Consider the following 1364-nt stretch of genomic DNA (forward strand, 5'->3'; position numbering starts at 1 on the left):
AGAAGGATCCTGTTTGTGTGCCGCGTCATTTCTTGCTGGCGGGAAGGTAGCGCGGGACACCTTTCTCTATACCTAGCCTCTCTGGTTATAAGGATTGTAGCTTGCTTGTCACTGACTCAACATCTGACATCCACATAGAGACCAATACATACTATCTTTGTCTTTCTGGGTCTGGGTTACCTCACTCAGGAAAATTGTTTTCTAGTTCCACCCATTTACCTGTGAATTTCATGATTTCATGATTTTTTTTTAAATGTTTGAGGAATATCCCATTGTGTAAATGAAACACATTTTTTTTTAATCCATTCATCTTTCAACAGACATTTAGGTTATTTCCAAATTTTGGCTACTATAAATGGAGCAGCAATAAAGATGCCTCTGTTGATGGATGAAGTTCCCTTTAAGTATACGCTCAACAGTGATCTTGAGGTAGATCAACTTTCATCTTCCTGAGGAACTTGCTCACTGATTTCCACGGTGGCAGTACAAGTTTGCACTACCCCCAGCAATGGCTGAGTGTTCCCCTAACTCCACATCCTCACCAGCATGAGCTGTTATTTATCTTATATTGATCTTGCCCATTCAGGCAGGTGTAAGATGAAATCTCAAAGGAGTTTTGATTTACATTTCCCCGATGACTAAGGATGTTGAACATTTCTTTGAGTGGTTCTTAGTCAGTTGACTTTCCTCTTTTGGAGACGTCTCTATTTAGATCTGTGCCCCATATTTTAACTGGGTTACTTGTTTTCTTAAAATCCCCTTGTGGTTTTTTGTTCGTTTTTGTTGTTGTTCTTATTGTTGTTGTTATTGTTGTTTTGAGTTCTTTACATATTTTGGATATTAGTTCTCTATCAAGTGTGTAGTTGGTTAAAAATTCTTTCCCATTCTGCAGGCTGCCACGTTGCTACTGCAGGCTGCTACCACATTACTTGGTGTTTGAGTCTTCCTTAGGATGCATTTCTCCTGGCCATGTGCTCATGATCTATCTTGTCTAGTGGAGACTTCCTGCTCTCTCTCCATCTTCCTTCTCCTCCTCCTTCCCATTTCCCCCTCTCTCTTTCTTTCCTCTCTTTTCCTCTCCTCTCCCCTCTCTCTCAAACCTCTTTCCTGGAGACATAGCCCAGAGCTTTAGGACATTTCTTCCTCTTGCTGAAGACCTAATTCCAATTCCCAGTACCCACATCTGGCAGTTCACAACCACCTGAAAGTCCAGCTCCGCAGAGGTCTGACTCCCTTTTTTGGCATTTGTGAGCATGCACTCACTCACATGTAGCATTTATGCATGCATATAAATGAAAATAAATAGTTTAAAAAGAGTATTCTCTCTCCTCTCCTCTCCTCTCCTCTCCTCTCCTCTCCTCCTC

Source organism: Mus pahari, chromosome 6 (assembly GCF_900095145.1).
Source record: "Mus pahari chromosome 6, PAHARI_EIJ_v1.1, whole genome shotgun sequence".
Lineage (NCBI taxonomy): Eukaryota > Metazoa > Chordata > Mammalia > Rodentia > Muridae > Mus > Mus pahari.